Source organism: Macaca nemestrina, chromosome 6 (genome assembly GCF_043159975.1).
Source record: "Macaca nemestrina isolate mMacNem1 chromosome 6, mMacNem.hap1, whole genome shotgun sequence".
In the NCBI taxonomy this organism is placed as follows: domain Eukaryota; kingdom Metazoa; phylum Chordata; class Mammalia; order Primates; family Cercopithecidae; genus Macaca; species Macaca nemestrina.
Window position 1 is genome coordinate 17,398,238 of NC_092130.1, and position 21,023 is coordinate 17,419,260.

At 36.1% G+C, this 21,023-nt stretch overlaps 1 long non-coding RNA gene across 6 annotated transcripts in view; it reads left to right on the forward strand.

The window, feature by feature from the left end:
• Nucleotides 1-21,023, forward strand: part of LOC105480808 (uncharacterized) — a 694,030-nt gene that overhangs the window by 264,278 nt on the left and 408,729 nt on the right. For 5 of the 6 annotated variants that reach the window (XR_011624483.1, XR_011624482.1, XR_986596.3 and 2 more), the window contains 3 exons: nucleotides 4,579-4,665; nucleotides 5,699-5,866; nucleotides 6,474-6,566. This is a non-coding gene — a long non-coding RNA (uncharacterized lncRNA). Of the gene's footprint in view, nucleotides 1-4,578; nucleotides 4,666-5,698; nucleotides 5,867-6,449; nucleotides 6,567-21,023 lie in introns of all 6 variants that reach the window. The other variant, XR_011624484.1, reaches the window with a different exon arrangement.

Sequence of the window (21,023 nt, forward strand, 5' to 3'; positions counted from 1 at the left end):
GCCTACACACCATTTGTTAACCTTCATGCATCACCTCTAAATAATGATAGTCAAATGTTTGTTATATACTGGTCACAATAACGAATAATGAAAGAATTGAGCTTAAATATGTTTGTTAGTGGGTATGAGAGAAGGCAATAAGAATAGATAAAAAGGGAATAATGGAAGAATAGTCAACATATGGTCAACATGTGATGATATAAGTCTGTATTCCAGTATTGTGACACCCCTGTTGTAGATATAACCTACATTATATTCAACAGATTCCCTGTCTTTGTCTTCATGTTTATCAAAATACTGTGAAAATTCAAACATTGCAGAAATATATAATATGGGAGAGGTCTTCCATAATTCCATCACTAATATCACTAATATCACCACTGTGGTAAAATAAAAGTTGTCCATTTCTCCATTTCTTCCTTAGTAACAGTTGTTGTCCTCAATTTCTTCCTTAGTAACTGTTGCTTGAATTGTGGAAATGGGGTAGGGAAGTAGCATGATCTACACAAAACAAAACGGCAAGTCCCAACCTCTTCTGCAAATAAAAATCACGAATGCAATATAAGCAGAAGTCATTTGATAAGGACTCCAGGAAAATTTTATAAAGGAATCAACTTGGCACAGAGATGTTTCCTGTTTATCCTCCCGCTCTTCTGTTTCTTCCTTGATGGTGACATGATAGCTGGAGCTGCATCTGCTTTTCTTTGGTTGAGTTTAGGAATTCAAACTTGAAAACGAAAATCATGTGTTAATGATGGTGGGATAGGAAGATGGAAGGGGCCGGGGGTGAGAATATTGGGAATTTTCTATGCCAGCTTTGGTCTGCCTAGCTCTTCTGGATTTTCTTAATTAAAAAAAAAGTAAAACTTTACCTTGCTCAAGCAATTGTTATTGCAGGTGTCTGCTTTAGTAGCTGAATTCAATTGCAAACTCACATGACACCCTTAACAGTTTGTTGTATGTTCTTAGTCTGCTTTCCAGGAAACCATCGTTATTCTATGGGAAGATGGCAGGAAGACTAAACTATGTAGGGAAAAGAATGAGAATCAGTCTGGTGTAGAAATATATGAGATAAAGAAAGACAGAGCAAGGACAAAAATGATGAGAGCCATGAAGAATTTTAAGAGTCCTTCCTGGGAGCTTTACTTTCATTTATACAATAAATACATGAGCATATATAAAGTATCCCATAGAAGGCTTGGTTTTTGTCAGGCTGGTACCTTTTATTTCATTTGTTGGTAGCTATAGCTTGATTTCAAAGGGCAACCACCCGGCCTATATTCTTAGTTCCTAAGGTTTAAATGGGACTCACCAGATGTTTTGTCACCATAGTTGGGCAAATGACCCAGGACTGGTCAAACAGCCTATTTCATGTTTCCACAATGACTGGTTCAGGAATCAGCAATGTGACACAAGCCAGTAGGATATAATCTTAGTAAAGTCTGGAACAGAAGAGCTCATGTTTTGCTAGCTGTGAGGAGCCTGGAAACTTGGAGCTGCCTATAAATATCTCAAAAGAGAACCTGCCTGAAGATGATGCCAACATAATAGAGCAGAGTTGAGAGATAGGAATGTATTTCTGATGAAATTACTTTAAACAAGTTCTCTAACTGATTTTTGTACAAATTGTCCAAGGCATCACTTTGGAAAACATTGTTTCATATTTTAACCTTTACTAAAGAGGCTAGCTAGAGGAATACCCTAAAAGAATCAGAAGCCTATTTTATTAATGTTCCCCATAATATTTCCTTATTTCTTGTGTACATTAAACTCATATTTCCATTGTTTGTGGTTTATCGTGTTGGCATTCTCTACTTTTTTTTTTTTTTTTTTTTTTTTTTTTTGTGAGACCGAGTCTTGCTCTGTCACCTAGGCTGGAGTACAATGGCATGATCTCGACTCACTGCAACCTCCGCCTCCCAGGTTCAAGCAATGCACCTGCCTCAGCCTCCTGAGTAGCTGAGACTACAGGCACCCGCCACCATGCCCAGCTAGTTTTTTGTATTTTTTACTAGAGATGGAGTTTCACTGTGTTAGCCAGGATGGTCTCGATCTCCTGACCTCGTGATCTACCCGCCTCGGCCTCCCAAAGTGCTGGGATTACAGTTGTGAGCCACTGCACCCGGTCCGCAATCTCCACTTTCTTGATCACATCAGTCTAGGTATTGATAACCTCATTTGTCTTCTCATTTTACTTGTAGGGAAAGAGTCAAATATTGTGAGACTGAGACTTGGTGCTCGTAATTGGGTATGAAAGACAGAATATTCATCCTTTCTTAGAATCTGTACCCTAGAATCTGTACCCTTAGAATCTGAACCTAAAAAAACTGAAAGTAGGTTTTTTGTTCCTAGAAGAGGCAAAAAAGCTTTTGCCATATTCATAAAACTCTCAAATTCCAAAACACCATTCAATAATGCCCCAAAGTACTATAATCGATGTTCAACTAACACATAAACAATCACTTTTTCCCTCGCTGATGATTCTACTGCAATATTTTCTCAAAAACTGTACCGTGGTGGGCCATTCCGTTCTGCCTCTTTAGCTATTGAGCCTACGATATGATTTTGTTAGCACCAAAATACGTCTTCATATCATAATCATTGCTGCAATAAATGGGATAACAGAGTATCTATCAAGTAAGGCTTTGCTGGACCCAAGAGAGTTGTATATTACATAAGAAATAACATGAATTCAAGACTGAAAAGCATAAAACATCCTTTCATAGCAGAAACAGGACAACCTGTAAACTGCAGATTTAGGTGTTTCTACAATTAGAAGTCTAATGGCAGTTCTTATCCTTCTTCCAGCTTCGTAAATAGAAGTATGTCTTCTGTTTAGGTTGATTCGAAAGATAACCTTTGAAAAGATAACCTTTCCCTCAAGGGAATATCAGAATCCCGTGTTTTCTGTGGAATAGTATAAAACTTGTATTTTATTGTTGCTCCTGTTTTAGGGGACATCTTTAAAGATATTCTGTTTTAAGAGTATATATTGTGCTAATGTAGTATCATTCTGGATGAATGGGTTGGTAAAATATTAGGGACCAAAAATTAAGAAATGTAAATTCAGAAAAGTTTAAGAAACTCAATTATTTGTTTTTACCTGCCTATGAAAATAGTATTTGCAGTTACCTACCATTAAATACTTCAGAATAAATTCAATGTTTCTATATAAAATTATTTGAAGTTATTAGAATATATTCTGTTAGAAAAAGCAACATGGTAAGTTACATAAATGAGTTAATTCATATACAGATATTCTTCTTTCCAGTTAATTTCTTTTTTAGTTCAGGAAAAATGTGGAGTACAAGATTATTTATTTATTTTTATTTTTATTTTATTTTATTTTGTGTGTGTGTGTGTGTGTGTGACGGAGTCTCTCTCTGTTGCCTAGGCTGGAGTGCAGTGGCGCGATCTCGGCTCACTGCAAGCTCTGTCTCCTGGGTTCATGCTGTCCTCCTGCCTCAGCCTCCCGAGTAGCTGGGACCACAGGTGCCCGCCACCACGCCCAGCTAATTTTTTGTATTTTTAGTGGAGATGGGATTTCACCATGTGAGCCAGGATAGTCTTGATCTCCTGACCTTGTGATCTGCCCGCCTCGGCCTCCCAAAGTGCTGGGATTACAGGTGTGAGCCACTGCACCCGACCAGTACAAGATCATTTTTAAACAACTGCCTAAGTCTCCACTTACATTCCGTTGATTCGCTCAATCAATCATCCAATTATACAGAAAATACTGGAAGGTCTACTCTAAAATGCATTGGAATCACCCAAAATACATGGTATAAACGCAGATTGTCAAGCCTCATTCTCTGATTAAAAGAGAGAGTATAGAAATCCCAGTTTTTCCAGGTTTTTCAGATACTCCTGATTTCAGTGGACCTTAAGCTACACTTAGGAAAATACTGCCTTCCTGTATCATATCCACCCTAACATCAAATGTGACTGAAAGTATCAAAACACTTAAAATTCCTGCAGGGCTGGGTGCAGCAAGCAAGCAACCAACATGCAAAATATAAGAAGGCATCAACTCTCAGATTCAATTCGACTTTCTTTTTTTCTTTTTCTTGAAACAGAGTCCCACTGTGTCACCCAGGCTGGAGTGCAATAGCACAGTCTTGGCTCACTGCAACCTCTACCTCCCGGGTTCAAGTGATTCTCCTGCCTCAGCCTCCCAAGTAGCTAGGATTACAGGCCTGTTCCACCACAGCCGACTAAATTCTTGTATTTTTTACTAGAGACGGGCTTTCCCTATGTTGGCCAGACTATTCTCAAACTAGAGGCCTTAAGTGATTTACCCACCTTGGCCTCCCAAATTTCTGGAATTACAGGCATGAGCCACCGAGTCCAGTCCTGACTCTGCTCTTGTGAAAGCTGAGAGTACTGTGTTATTTTAATATCTGATATACCTGTGGATTCAGCTAACCTAAAGTTGTTGAATTCTTAAGCCACCACCCCCATTTCACCAGGCAAGCCCTGCATTCATCATAACTTTGACTTTCTAGATTCTCAGACACAGTGAATACCCATTCAGATGCTTGTCACATAGATGGACATTATGTAACTTTCTCTCCCCAGCACAAGAATTACTTTCAGATCATCAGTGACTTAATTGAACAAATGACAAAGATCTTGCCAAAATCTGAGAAGATGTCCTCTGACCTTGTAAGTACTTTTAAGTGTAATTTCATTTAAATAGCCCAAAGCTTTTAGCCAAATACAACTTGGCAGTTCAATAATATTTGGAGAGGGTAAAAGCAGGTACTGTGTCAAAGAGCCAAGTGAATAAATTTTTTATAGAAGTCAGTCATATTAATTGTATTGTTCAAAGATGATACCGTTCACATCGGTGTTTATATATCTATTAAAACGTTTGGGTTTATCTAATCCATGTTTTCCTTTATCATATGTTAATACTGGATGTATTTAACACTTCAAAGTGAGGTGATCTGCAAGCAGAGGGGCCCTGAACATGTCTAAATGGAATAGTGACATGTTTCTCCTACAGATGACATTGCAGTTACTAATTGCTCATTATACTAGAACATGTGTGAACCCTCACACTTCAGGGGTGCTTGTTTTTCACCCTTGAAGTTCTTCAGTTCAAAAAAGGTTAAAGATCTATACCTTAACAAAAGAGAGACAGCCTCAGTTTGCTCTGTAGTATGTACTAAACTTAAATATTCTTTTTATAATATGCTAGTTAGAAAGAGATGTATACTCTTAAATAATGCCAAGACTTTCCTTAACCCCATTTCTGTGGATATTGTTTGCTTTTCAGCATTTCAATTCTTGCTAATCTTATTTCAGCATCCCACATAATTAGAATTGTACAGATTCTAACTATTCAATCATCTCTTCCCTTCCCTATGAAATGTGCTAACAGGATGTGAAATGGAGGTGGGCTCCCTGTGTTCTTGCTCTGAGTCTAAAGGAAGTTAAATATAAAAACTCAGGAAGTGTCTGAACACACCTCCATTTCAATGTGATCCTCAGTTAGTACATTTCCCTTGAGGTAGGCAGAAAAATGTGAATACATTTTTTTTTAACCTATCCAATTTCAACTTAAAACTTCATCTTAAAATTTTCCTTTTGCCCCATCAACTGGGTGCCCTAGATTATAGAGGAATGGAGAAAGAAAAAAGAACTTGGCTTAACCATTTGCTATTTTGTGATATTTTATATCATATGCTGCTAGCCTCACCAGGAGTGAATATATGTCAATTCATATATCCAAATCTATGAAAAGGAACATGAAATGGGATCAACTAAATTATATTGAAGACATATACAGATACATTAAGCTTTGGAAAACATCTGGACTTTGGAATACTGGTCCACACGTCTTTCAGAGAGTCTTTCACAGGTAAGAAGAAACATTTCTTGTGATTTTTATTATGTTCAAATTCAGCAAAGGAGATGACTTCATTTCCCTCGTGCTGTGGTTGGAATGTGTGTTTGAATTTATACGTGCAACCTTAACCCCCAAGGTGATAGCATTAAACGGTGGGGTCCATAGGAGGTGATTAGGCCATGAGGGTGGATGGGATTAGTGCCCTTACAAAAGGACTGGAGGGAGCAAATTTGTCCCTTTTGCCCTTGTGCCATGTGAGGACACAGAGAAGGCACCACACAGCCCTCACCGGCCAGTGAATTTGCTGGTGCCACAGTCTTAGACTTCTCAGTCTCTAGAACTATGAAAAATAAATTTCTACCACTTATAAATTACCCAGTCTATGGTATTTTACTGTAACAGCAGGAATCAACTAAGACACTTAATCCAACTTAATAGGGTTTGGCTGTGTCCCCACCCAAATCTCATCTTGAATTGTAGTTCCCATAATCCCCACGTGTTGTGGGAGGGACCAGGTGGAAATAAATGGATCATGGGGGCAGTTTCCCTCATCCTGTTCTTGTGATAGTTTTCATGAGATCTGATGGTTTTATAGGGGGTTTTTCCTCCTTTTTGCTAGGCATTTCTTGCTGCTGCCATGGGAAGAAGGATGTGTTTGCTTCCCCCTCTGCCACGATTAAGTTTCCTGAGACCTCCTGAGTCATGCTGAACTGTGAGTCAATTAAACCTTTTTCTTTTATAACATAATGGCCTAGATTATGGACAAAATCTAAGTTTACTTCAATGCTGGGTTAACCGTATGACCGCAGTGGCTGGCATGAAGTTAACCAACCCTAAATATTAGTATGGCTTAGTCAAACTTTCACTTATTACTAAAAATTTATCACTGCTGTTTCCTATGGGGATGTGGTTGAGCAAAGTGTTTTGAGCGTCATTTGTGCATACTTGATACCTGCTCCTTTTGATCTGGGTGATCTATTAGAAGGAGGAGGAGAAAAATTAAACCTAAAATATCTTTGGTTGTATGGTAGAGGTGGAAGGTAATTTTGTCGGGGTCTGATGAAACCCCTGAAGGGTTATTAGATCCTGAAACCTGAAAATTAGGCTCTAAAATGTAGCCCAATTGGAGAAATTTGTGAACTTCACCCTTTCTAGAATTTTTGAAAATCGGGTAAGTAGAGATACTTGAGTTTCTAGACTCAAGATTTTAGATAGTGTCTTCTCTATTTTTTCTCACATTTTACAATGAGGCATTGATAATTAATACACTTACCACTTCCTTTTAGCACAGACCTTGTTTAATAGAATATAGACAAAACTCTCAACATTTGAGAACTGCCAGAAAAGGAGAGGAAACCACTTGCTTTCTGAGAACACACTGGATAACTTCAGCACAAGGCAGAATAAGGGTATTTAGCTCAGAGGGAGGAGAAAGAGAGCGGCCTCAGATATTGCTTATTTTAGTTTTCCTTAAGGCTGCCCACACAAAGTTTTCAGTCAGTGACTCATCAAATTTCATTCTGCTAGATGTGATGCTAAATTTTTTCTATCTTAAGATGTTCAACAAGAATTTTCTGCTAGTAAATGTATTTCCGGTGAGCAGAGGTTATTAAGAATACTTGTCCCATAGACCCCTTTGGCACCTGGTGAAACCTGTAGACCCTCTTTCTAAATTAAGTTATTGAGGGCACAAAACACCTAAGATTAAAGAAAACCTATATTTAAAAACATTTCACAAAATATAGTAAAACAAACTTGTGACATGGTAATATATACACTTCTTCAACACATTTAATAATTGAATCTATGATTACCTAATTATTAGTATAATTTTGATATAGTGGTGGACATAAATAATATATTGAACTATTTGCACAACTTTAATGTATTAGTAATATGAAAATTCTGATTTCTCCTGATGAGAACCACAGATTTTAACAGTACTATGGTCTGTTGCCTACATTCATAGCTTAAGGAAAGGCTAAACCACTTACAGGTTAGTGGGAAAAGGGGATCTAATTGTATTCACTCAAATTCCTGGACCTCCTGAATTCCATAGATGGTCTCCTGGGTGGCTCGAGCTTCCCATGTTAAAAATTCTTGCTACATAGATTAAGGTGAATAAGATACAACCAGATTTCTTTTTTACATGTCAAATAATACTTTTGATATATTTCTCATGACATAATCTATACAAACTGAAAAAAACAATCTTTGAGATGATATTTGTGTATGGAAATTAGGTCCGGATTTTATTCTTTTTTTCTTTTCATGTTTTTTTCTTTATGAAACTAAGTGTTCTGTTGGCACGTTTACCACCGTTAAATGCATTTTAATAAAGTCCCTGTAGTATTGTGTGCTTTGACATTGCTGGAAAAGGGTGTCTATTTGTGAAAATAATGTTAGACTATAAAGTTAAATAAAGGGAGATGAGGTATCAGAAATAACACGTTTCCATGGTAATTGTTTTTAAACAGTAGATTGATCAATAGCATTTTGTGGTAAGATGTTGTTAATCTGTCTCAGTCAGGACCCAAACGGCAAGCCATTTCAAATTGATCACAGAACAAAAATTGGCATTACGTTCCCTTGGCTTCATTGTGAGTGTGCTCTACAGCTCAATTCACGACCAATGAAAATACTGATGCTAATGACAACTATAAGAATACTGTGCAAAATATCACAAAGAAAGAAAGCAAAGGTTGGGAGTGGAGATTATTATTGTTTCTAGCCCTGTGTTTAAAACTCTTGGAACTTGCGTTTTCATAGTGAAAGAAAACAATTTTTAATAGCAAGCTAGGTGTGTCATCCACAACATCCCAGTTGTGTTTAGTTTGTATTTTCTGAGAAGTTGCATTTCTGAGAAACTCAATGAGAGAAAACCAATGGAAGTTATAATTCCATACCAAAAGTTCTGACTCAAATGTTGACAAAGATCACGTAGGAAATATAGAGACTTACAGTAGGCCAGGTATAAAATAGAACAAAGTTTGGAGATGACCAGAGTCACAAGGATTGGAATGTAAGTGAAAATAATAGCTGTGTAGCCAGTAAGAATTTTGTAGTCTGCCTGTTAGAAAGACTGTTATGCCTGGACTTGTGATCTTCCTGATCTTACGTGGATACAAACCAATGTCCTTGTTTCTTTGCTTTCTCAGCTAATAGATTTTTAGAAAAGGGTTTCTGGAGCCAAACACACTGTCCATGGTTTGACAGAGTGAATGGAGACAGGAAAACATACTTTCTCAAAAGAGCAAGATTGCTTTTCCATCCTCATTCTTCTGGTCTGTCCACTGTACTGCAGCAATATTAACCAACTTGATCTTTCCTTTTGTCACATTCTTACCACCATATTTCCACCTTAATTTATTATTTAGCAGCAGGCTTTCATGTAATTATTTAATTTTTGGTTTCCTACCACAGATTGTGTGTGACTTATCCAGTGTTCACAGTAATACTACAAAATAAACAAACAAAATGACAATTTATTTAGCCTTGAGTCTATAGGGTTTTGCTGATTGGAACTCGGATTGACTGACATGGCTATGCTTAGGTGGTTTCAGCTGGGCTTGCATATGCCTCTGCAGCCAACAAGAATTAGCTTGGAGGTGCTGCCCATCTTGGTGAGCTCACTCAAATGTTTGGTTGAGGGTCAGCTACTGATTGCCTTACCTAGGATGTCCTCATCTGGGCTGACTTGAGTGGTTTGGTTCGTTCCTCATATCCCTTTCTTCAACAGGCAAGCCTGAGTATGTTCTTCCCACTGTGTAGATGCTCCTTGACTTATGATGAGGTTACATTCCAATAAACCTATTGTAAGTGAAAAATATTTTAAGTCAAAAATGCATTTGATACCTTGCTAAAGCCATCATAAAGTTTAAAAATTGTTAAGTTGAACCATTGTAACTCAGGGACCATTCATTACTAGCAGAGGGTAAGAGACATGTCTAATCTTATTTTTTCAATAAGTTTTCAATCTTATTCATGAGTCACTTTGCTAGTATTTCATTGACTAAAATTAGTCACAAAACCAGCCAGGTTCATGAGTAAGAGTATAAAGGCAAATCACTTTATACCCATTAAGCTGGAAAAATAAAACAAAATGAAATGAAACCCGAAATTAACAAGTGTTGGAAAGGATATAGAGAATTTGGAACACTTCTGCATTGTTGGTGAGAATATCAAATGAGGGAACTGCTATAGAAAATGGTATGGTGATTGTTCAAAAATTTAAACATAGAATTACAATGTGATCCAGAGATTTCCTCTCTAAGTACATACCCAAAGAATTAAGAGAATTTAGTTTTCAAATAATCGAAAGCTTGGATTCAAACAGATATTTTCACACCCTTGTTCAGTAGCAGCATTATTCACAAAAGCCAGAAGTTGAAGTGTCCCAGGTGTCCATCAACAGATGAAAGGATAAACAAAATGTGGTACATATGTACAATGAACTATTATCCAGTCTTAAGGGAATTTTGTTGCATGCTAGAGCATGGTTGAAACTTGAAAACATTACGTTGTGAATTATGCCAGTCACAAAAGGACAAATATTGTATGATTCCACTTCTACTAGGTTCCTAGAGTAGTCAAATTCATAGCAAGTAGAGTGGTGGTTGCCAGGAACTAGAGTTGCTCCAGGGACAGGAATTGGTAATTAATATTTAATAGATACAGGGTTTCCGTTGGGGAAGACAAAAGAGTTCTGAAGATGGATGGTAGTAATAATTGCATAATGTGAATGTACTTCATGCCACAGAATTGTACACTCAAAAATGGCTAAAATAATGAATTTTATGTTATGTATATTTTGCTACAAGAAAAAAATACACAAAAAGAGCAAGGTTATAGATTGAACCTCATCAGTACTTATTAGTGAAAGCCATGTAGCAAAATGGGTGCACAGAAAGGTGAAGAATTAGAGACATTCAGGCAGTATCTACCACAATGGGAATCTTTAAAGGTGGTAGCACTTTTAGCAAAGCACTAGAATCATTACAGTATTAAATTTTATTCCAAGTGGCCTGATATTTATAACAGATTTAAAACATTATAGAGGGGTATTATACCAGTCTTAGCATTGAACTCTAAATGCAATAGGGGTTTAAGTTTTGATCCAGAATTCAAGAATACAGATGACAGAATACCCAACCCTCATAGCACACAAAATGCTAGTTGCAGTGACACATTTGAGTTGTAGGGAATAATTCAAACCCTGTTTAGGTTTTCTTATGATGCATATCACATGATGCATATAATAACTAAATAATTAAAATTGTTTGTATCAAATGGATATCATTAAGATATCTGGGGCTGAGCACAGTGGCTCACTTCTGTAATTCCAGCACTTTGGGAGGCTGAGGCGGGAGTATTACTTGAGGCCAGAAGTTCAACACCAGCTTGAGCAACATAGTGAGACCCCATCTCTACAAAAATTTTCTTAAAAAATTTGCCACATGCAGTGGTACACATCTCTAGTCCCAGCCAGTTGGGAGGCTGAGACAGGAGGATTTTTCGAGCCCAGGAGTTTGAAGCTGTAGTGAGCTATGATTGTACCACTGCACTCCAGATGCGGTGACAGAGCATGATACACTGTTTCTTTTTTTAAAAATGAAAAAAAAAGATGTCTGGGAAAATAAGGTACTGAACACCTTATTTAATAAATTCACTTACTTTTCAGCAGTTCTATAAAGTTATATAAATCTGGAGTTGCTGCATTATTTCTTATGTCATTGTGATTTCAGCTTAGAGTATTTAAATGTTAATTAAAATTCTGGACTGTTTTTCATAATTTCCTTCTTAATCTAGGTTATTATCAATTTCCTGAGTAGTGAAAATGCTTGTGGTTCTCATAGCCAAGGCATCTGCCCAGTATTTACACAAGAGCATCATTAGATATTTATAATTTATTAAAATGCCCATGTATGTTCCTTTTGAATAATTGGCTAATAACTCCATTCATAAGGGAAATTTGTGTGAGTTCTAATTTAATTCATAGAAAACCTAACAATATTTAGTATATTTTTAAAGCTATCGCAGCACAAATAGTACTGATATTTGTTTTAGTATTAGTAATCCTTTTTGGTGTTTGTTTTTATTACTAATTTTCAAGTGATAAAAATCATGAAAGTAAAGTAAGATGGAAATCATTCTTAATATGAGCTATTGAGTTGAATATTCAAATATATTGAACTGTTTTTAAATTCATTATTTTATTATTGTAACTTTTTGAGGCAGATTAAATGAATATTATGCCTATGCCATAGATGACAAAAGGAAAGCTAAAGATTAAGTGACTTTAAGGTCACCAAATTGATTAGTATTAGGGAAAGAATAAGATACCAGAACCACCTAGAGCTGTGATGTGTGATACAGCAGCCACTAGTCATGAAGGTATTGAGCATTTAAAATGGGAATACTCTGAGATGAGATACACTGTGAGAGTCAAAAAAAACACTGGATTCCAAACATAATACTAGGAAAGAAATGGAAAATATCTCAATAATTATATATTGATTGAATGTTGAAATAAGATTTTCAATTTATGGGATTAAATAAAATATTAAATTAATTTCACCTTTTAGTTTTCTTATGTGACCACTAGAAAACTTAAAATTGTACACATGGCTGTCATTATATTTCTGATGGACAATACTATCCTAGAATAGTTTTATCTACTGCTTTAGGCTAAATATCTAAGCCTGGGGTCTGAATTATGTGTATAAGTTCCTATAGTGTGATTCATACATAGTTTATAACTTTCTAGATGTTTAGTAGTACTTAGAAATTTTAAAAAATCTTACCTGAAAAGAATCTTACCTAAAAAGAATAAACAATTGTTTGTTGACTTTTTCTCATATGCCTTGCCCAAAGCAATAGAGAAAAATAAAGTTTATTTAAGACTTTTACCTAAAAAGAACAAACAATTGTTTGTTGACTTTTTCTCATATGCCTTGCCCAAAGCAATAGAGAAAAATAAAGTTTATTTAAGACTTTCCATATAAAATGTGAGAGCCACACATAAAATTTTAAGTTTTCTAGGAGGCACATTAGAAGACGAAAAAATAGTGAAATTAATTTAGTCATGTATTTTATTCAATTCAATGTATCTAAAGCAACCAAGCTAGTGATATTTTAAACAAATCTGTTTATATATCTCTCTCTACTTCTTATAACCCTTATAACCTACCCTTGCCTTTCTGTTGTTAAGGCAATTAAAATTCTTACCATGGTAAAATTCTTATGATCTATCCAGCCTTACCGTAATGCTTACTTTTTCTCAATCTTTCTCTCCACTCCCTTCCTACTACCAGGGCTATTTTACTGTCTTTCATAGCTTTCAACACTCCAGCATCCTCTCACTCACCCCAGGGCTCTGAGCACTGCTTCCTCCTTGTGGAACACTGTTTTCTTTTTGCCTAGTTAACTCCTGTTAATTCTCCAGATTTCAGCATGGGATTATCATTTCCTTATGGACTATTTCTTTGATTCTCAAATGTAGATCAGTTATTTTTTATAATATGCACTCACAGTAGCACTAAATTTATCTAATTTACTTTGGGTAAATTATTCACCCTTAGCTGAAAAGTTCACTAACATGATTATTTGATTAATATCTGTATGCCCTAGTAGACTCTACAAGTCATGACACTGGTCTTCCTGTCTTTTTTTTTCTTTTTTTTTTCAGTGCTATATTCCCAGTACACAGTAACTGATACATAGTAGGCTCTCAATAAATATTAGTTTAATGATATATAAGTGAATAAACTCATAGATGGGCATTCTTTGAGGTATGTATAATGCTGTATTTAAAATAAGATTCAAGATGTTTAAATAAGGTCCTCTGACATTTTTTATAGCTATTTTATCTTTCCTATTTGTTTTGCAAAGTAATTCAGTTTTCAAATAAAAATCAGATTCACTATTATAGTATATCTTTGAATACTTGAGCATTGTCAATTGTATTGCTCAACATATACCGGCATTATGTACTTGGTTCACACAAAAACCCTAAGAGAGAAAAATGGATATTTCTACTTTTGGGGCAAAAAGTTAAGTTGAAAAGTGAAGTGGCTTTGCTTCAACTTAAAGGGACAATAATAAATACAAAACAGATTTGGAAGTGGTGTTTTTTGTGTACATGTGTGTGCACGTGTGAGTGTGTGTGTGTGAGAAAGAGAGGGAGAGAGAGAGAGACAGAGACAAAGTCCAAGGCTAGATTTTCAAATACTGATGAAAAATGAGAACTGATATTTAAATGATGACTTAATGGCCCAGAGAGAGATGCCTTATTTAAGGAATACTAAATTATGTCTGGTAAGTAATTCTAAAGAATGTAGACCATTACTATTTTTTTTTGTTTTTTTGGGCAGAGTCTCACTCTGTCTTTTAGGCTGGAGGGCAGTGGCACAGTCTCTCAACATACTGCAACCTCCACCTCCTGAGTTCAAGTGATTCTCCTGCCTCAGCCTCTCCAGTAGCTGGGACTATAGGCATGCACCTCCACGTTAGGCTAATTTTTGTATTTTTAGTAGAGACAGGGTTTCACCATCTTGGCCAGGGTGGTCTAGAACTCCTAACCTCAAGTGATCTGCCTGCCTCAGCCTCCCAAAGTGCTAGGATTACAGTCGTGAGCCACTGTGCCTGGCCCCTCACCTTTTAAAAATTAATTTATTTTCTTGAGACAGGGTCTTGTTCTGTTGCCCAGGCTGGAGTACAGTGGTGTTATCTCGGCTCATTGCAGCCTCAGCCTCTGGAGCTCAGGTGATCCTCCCATCTCAGCTCCTGAGTAGCTGGGACTACAGGCATGCACCACCATGCCTGGCTAATTTTCGTATTTTTGGTAGAGATGAGGTTTTGCTATGTTGCCCAGGCTGGACTCCTGCACTCCAGCATACGGCCTGCCTCGCCTCCCAAAGCGCTGGAAATAAAGGTGTGAGCCACTGTGCCCAGCCTAACCCTTACCTTTTAAAAGGATTTTCATCAGAAAGTTCATATATTTAATATTATTTAGGGCAATTTTTCTAGTTGCTAATAAAATATGGTTAAGTATCCAATGGTTTTCAAAGTATGGGGCCTAAGCCGGGAACATATGCATCATCCAGAAACTTGTTAAAAATGCACATTCTTGACCCCCAACCCAAACCTATAGAATCAGAAATTCTCAGAGTGTGTGCAGCTCAGGAGTTTGTGTTTTAACAAGCATCAGCATTTTAGTATTTGAGAACAAGTGAAGTAGACTATTAGATTTAAGGAGCATTCTCATTAACAGCCTCAAAATTATGTAGTGTATGGCAAAACATTTTGGAAGCCTTTCTGTGACAAAGGGAAAATGATAAATCTTAGAAGACTTCTGTTCTTTAAAAAATAAAACATAACTGATTTTTATATTTCAAATGTCCTCTATAAGATTTCTATTTCAGTCATCAAATTCTCAAATATTTTCACAAGAATCAAGGTTCCCGAATCAAGAAAACATTTGGAATGTTTATAATTAGTTATGTATTGGAAAATTGACTCTGGGATAAAAAACTGCCCAGATTTGTTGCCTTTGCTGATTTCTGTGCTGTATGTTCTTCCCAAATGGCCAATTTCAAGCTACCAGTAGAGTCATTATGATTTGACTGAGTGTGGGATTGAAGAAATGCTCAGAATAGGTGTTCTATTTTTTCTTTTTTTTGGAGGGAGGAAGGAGACTCTTTAGAAAGGTCTATTTTGCCCAATCCACTCACATTATAGAAAATTTCTTTCTACTTTATTCTTTTTTTCCCTTGTTAAAAATAAGTCATACAGATTCTTCACACAAAGTATTCTTATAATATTTTGGTATTTAAATGGGCTGCCGGTCACTTGATTACATTATCTTTTATTATAAAACATGTGCTGAGTTCTCAGCAATTTATGCGTGCAGAGGGTCCTTTGCAATGGGAAGTATTTGGAACGTGTATAATTCAATTTGGATTTTGGATAGATATTCCAGCTATATGTTTTTATTTAGGGATTTCTTTGGTAAGTAGAGCCAATCCTCAATAATTTCATACTGTAACAAAAACCAAGAGTTTTGCATAACTAAGAATCAACGTTTCAATTATTCAAAATATTATTGAATGTAATTATGATTGAAAATGGTTCCAATGAGTAAAAACAAACAGTGGAAGTGAGGGCATTTTTTTTCTCAGCTGGTAAAAAAGCAAATCTGCTGTGTTATAATTGGTGATGAGGACTTTTTAAACAAATCTGGCTAGTTATTATTTCTAGTCTGGTTGCTGTCCTGGTTTTCAAAATATTTCAATGCTTTCTTGGGTCTTTTTGCTTTTTTTTTCTTTTAAAATGGCATACTCTTGCCATTTTAAAAGAAAAACAAGCACTACTATTAATGTTCGTAAAAATCTGTTTTGAATATGTGTCTCCTGTGCTCAGAAAGGTTCGATATCTCCCACTGCTCACAATATAAAACCCAACAATTTACCTTGGTACTCAGTCCCTTTGACTCTTTGGCCCTTCCTACCTTTCCATCATAATTTTCTAATATTGTTCTACAAACACACATGCACTTTGCCATCTCTGTGAATACTTGCAATATGTTTTTTTTACCCGTGATATTCCTCCTTTTTCTCATAATTCTATGCATGCCTTTTGTCCTATGCATCTCTTGTTCTCTCCAGAATTTTTTCATCCTTCCTACTGCTGTAGGTGAGCAGTACAATACGATGATTAGAGTCACTGCCATTGTTTGAACATTTAGCTGCTATACTATCTTTTGTACATTACTAAGTTACTCTCAGTGTGTCTTTATCTGTAAATGGGGTTTAATAATAACTGTTTTGTGAGTTGCATTGTGAAGATTATGTGAGAAAAGACCTGTAAAGCATTTACTAACGTGCTTGGCAAGAATTATTAACCGAGGCTTTATGGTTTTTCTCATTTGAACTTAAAAGCTATATCCAAACACTTGTTTGGACCTTTGATGTTTTCTTGTATTATACTTTTATATACTTATTATGGTGTTCTGAATATAACTGTAGAGTCTCAGCCACAAGGACGTACTTTTGGCCTTCTCTATAACATCTAACATATGCCTTCTCTTGTACATAGTATATACTAGAATAACAATGAATGAATAAATAAAATGGAAGAGTATAAGAAACACTGATTAGATCATTGGGAAAACAAAGCTGTCTCAGCTCTGCTAACATCATGTTGTGTTGTATTAGCTATTACTAACTGACTTCTTTGAAAGTCAGTGTCTTTATTCAAAATAGAGGCACTAGGTAATCTCTATGGCCTTTTTCAACTGCAGGGTGTAACTATCTGAGATATGACTTAACTTCATGAATGTAAATACAGAGTGTTTGTTATAATTACTTATTAATTTCTCTACTGAAAACTTTTTGTTTTATTGTACTTTATTTTTATGCCCTCAGATGCTCAGAACTGAGATGATAATACTCCTCAATTAATGATACACAATTACCCCTGCTCTGTGGGAGACTCTTTTTCCTTTTTAAAAATTGTGTTATGTGTGTTTCCCTTCAACTTATATACTCTGTGACTTAGAGATTTAAATGTGACAGTAAAATTATAAAAGCAATAGAAGAAAACACACAAAACAAAATAACAAGAACAAAAACAAATTTTCCTGGTCACTTACCTCATTGTACGTATCTCAACACCCAATAATTAAGAAGATCTGTCATTTCTGCATCAAAGGTATCTCTTTGCCTTTTCATTTCTAGCCATTTCCTCCACTAATACGCCACTTGAGAACACCATTGTCTCTCTTGCAGATTATTGTAGTGACCTTCTCTTAATTTCCTTTTCTCTCATTCATTCTTCAGTTTTGAATTAGGCTCAGCCCTTATAAACTTATTGATTTATTTAGTGTAAGCTAATTCAAAATGTACTTTGCTTCTTGCAATCCGAATAGTCTTATGATTAAAAAAAACTTTTAAAAAGTAACATCTACATTAAAAATTAATTTTTGTAGGTATGTACTAGGTGTCTATATTTATAGGTTACATAAAATATTTTGATATAAGCATGCAGTGTTTTATAATTACATCAAGTAAATGGAGTATCCATCACTTGCTGCACTTATCCTTTGTTACAAACAGTCCAGTAATACTCTTTCAGTTATTTTTAAATGTACAGTTAAATTATTTTTGACCATAGATTTTTAAGAGCAGAAATAAATTTTATAGTGGGTCTATGTCATACAGTCCACTCACTTTGTACACTTTGTAGACAATTTCTCTTTTGCTCAGATTTATTTGAGTTGCTAAAAAAAATTGCCATGTAAATTCTAGGTTTATTCACACTAAGTGCTTTCCTTTTTCTCTTTTAATTCAAACCTGTGTTTTTTTCTTTCCTTCTCCGCAAGAACCAGTATTATTCAATTTGCAACTTTCTATAGAGTCAACCCAGTTCATATAATTCTTTATAGTTTTAGCAGATTATGGTTCAAAAATAGGAATGTATCTACCGTATGTTTGATGGTAAATTAGCCAGTGGTTTCATTTCCTTATTATATCTATAAACCAGGTCATTAAGTAAACAAATTAATTGAATTATCAAATGCAACATAATTTCTTCTGACCCAAGCAATTTGGGGATGATTCTACTATTAAATGTTATCATTAGGAAGAAAATTAAGAGTGTAGACAAATAGTGGTTGAACTGCTCTCAAAATGTGGACACACTTTGGAAATGTTTCAGAAATTTAATTTCCATCTTCCACTTCAATGTGTATGGCAGCAAATATTAGTTCATCCTATACTATTACAAAGCATTATCAAGAACAAAACAACAGCACATGCAGTATTTCTATTGAATTGTAATCTACTGGGAAAGATAGAGAATAGCATTTTAGATGTCTACAGCTTTTGGAGGATTACATTTTTGCCTTATCTAATATACATTGCCGTTAGTTAGTTTCTTTGGTCAAATAAGATTCCTTGACTTTCCTTTATGAAAGCTGCAAGGAAATTTTCCAAGTCCAAAATTGAAATTTTAAAAAGTATTTAGAATTCTCTAATTATTAGGGTTTTTTATTTTATTTTATTTTATTTTATTTTTTATTTTTTTCTTTTTCTTTTTTTTAAAAATTTATAGCCGGGCGCAGTGGCTCACGCCTGTAATCCCAGCACTTTGGGAGGCCGAGGCGGGCGGATCACAAGGTCAGGAGATCGAGACCACGGTGAAACCCCGTCTCTACTAAAAATACAAAAAATTAGCCAGGCGCGGTTGTGGGCGCCTGTAGTCCCAGCTACTCGGGAGGCTGAGGCAGGAGAATGGCGTGAACCCGGGAGGCGGGGCTTGCAGTGAGCCAAGATCGCACCACTGCACTCCAGCCTGGGCGACAGAGCGAGACTCCGTCTCAAAAAAAAAAAAAAAAAAAAAAAAAAAAAAAAAAAATTATTTATTATTATTATACTTTAAGTTGTAGGGTACATGTGCATAACATGCAGGATTGTTACATATGTATACTTGTGCCATGTTGGTGTGCTGCACCCATCAACTCGTCATTTACATCAGGTATAACTCCCAGTGCAATCCCTCCCCCCTCCCCCCTCCCCATGATAGGCCCCGGTGTGTGGTGTTCCCCTTCCTGAGTCCAAGTGATCTCATTGTTCAGTTCCCACCTATGAGTGAGAACATGCGGTGTTTGGTTTTCTGTTCCTGTGATAGTTTGCTAAGAATGATGGTTTCCAGCTGCATCCATGTCCCTACAAAGGACACAAACTCATCCTTTTTGATGGCTGCATAGTATTCCATGGTGTATATGTGCCACATTTTCTTAATCCAATCTGTCACTGATGGACATTTGGGTTGATTCCAAGTCTTTGCTATTGTGAATAGTGCTGCAATACACATACGTGTGCATGTGTCTTTATAGCAGCATAATTTATAATCCTTTGGGTATATACCCAGTAATGGGATGGCTGGGTCATATGGTACATCTAGTTCTAGAATCGCCATACTGTTTTCCATAATGGTTGAACTAGTTTACAATCCCACCAACAGTGTAAAAGTGTTCCTATTTCTCCACATCCTCTCCAGCACCTGTTGTTTCCTGACTTTTTAATGATCGCCATTCTAACTGGTGTGAGATGGTATCTCATTGTGGTTTTGATTTGCATTTCTCTGATGGCCAGTGATGATGAGCATTTTTTCATGTGTCTGTTGGCTGTATGAATGTCTTCTTTTGAGAAATGTCTGTTCATATCCTTTGCCCACTTTTTGATGGGGTTGTTTGTTTTTTTCTTGTAAATTTGTTTGAGTTCTTTGTAGGTTCTGGATATTAGCCCTTTGTCAGATGAGTAGATTGCAACAATTTTCTCCCATTCTGTAGGTTGCCTGTTCACTCTGATGGTAGTTTCTTTTGCTGTGCAGAAGCTCTTTAGTTTAATGAGATCCCATTTGTCAATTTTGGCTTTTGCTGCTGTTGCTTTTGGTGTTTTAGACATGAAGTCTTTGCCCATGCCTATGTCCTGAATGGCATTACCTAGGTTTTCCTCTAGGATTTTTATGGTATTAGGTCTAACATTTAAGTCTCGAATCCATCTTGAATTAATTTTCGTCTAAGGAGTAAGGAAAGGATCCAGTTTCAGCTTTCTACTTATGGCTAGCCAATTTTCCCAGCACCATTTATTAAATAGGGAATCCTTTCCCCATTTCTTGTTTCTCTCAGGTTTGTCAAAGATCAGATGGCTGTAGATGTGTGGTATTATTTCTGAGGACTCTGTTCTGTTCCATTGGTCTATATCTCTGTTTTGGTACCAGTACCATGCTGTTTTGGTTACTGTAGGGTTTTTTTTCTAATAAAGCCACCTCAGGGTCCAATCTTCTTTCCTCATTCAGTTTATGTCAGTCGTTATTTAGTATAGGTCAATGATTTAGTTCAGATCATTTATTTTGCCTCTATAACATGGTGCTTAATTTCTAATTTAACTTTTCCATATGTGTTTACATATCATTTTCAGTTAGTAGTGTACTCTTTAGGTCAAGTGTCATGTTAGACAACACCTGTAGGAAAACATGCTGGCCTATTGTCAGAAATTCCAGGTTCAAGTCCCAATTCTGACACTATCTTTCTGAACTTGGACAAATAGCAGTCTCTCCTGAATCTCAGTTTTCCAGTGAGCTACCTTACTTTTTATCATGTGTGTTA